The sequence below is a fragment of the Pagrus major genome, chromosome 2 (genome assembly GCF_040436345.1).
Source record: "Pagrus major chromosome 2, Pma_NU_1.0".
NCBI lineage: Eukaryota > Metazoa > Chordata > Actinopteri > Spariformes > Sparidae > Pagrus > Pagrus major.
Genome location: NC_133216.1, coordinates 557148 through 557449, shown reverse-complemented (window position 1 = coordinate 557449; position 302 = coordinate 557148).

Here is a 302-nt window from a genome sequence, read left to right as displayed (position 1 = left end):
TCACTGCAGCACAGAGAGGAAGATCGTTACACAACCTTCATACAACATCCCCACAACCTCCATCAGCTGCTCAACATGATGTAGGATTGTTTCCTCCAGTCTGAGCAGAAATCAGCCTCCAAACATCTTCTGGACAACATTTATACATTTATCAGACAAGATGAAACTGTGACGTCACAGTTTGACTTAACTCGAGTTTTCTTCGTTCTATTATTTCTAATGTTTGATCGTTTTTATCTTTGTCTTCCACACAATCGTGTCCCATGTTGATTTATATGAATTACCTTAACTGACTCGTTTCT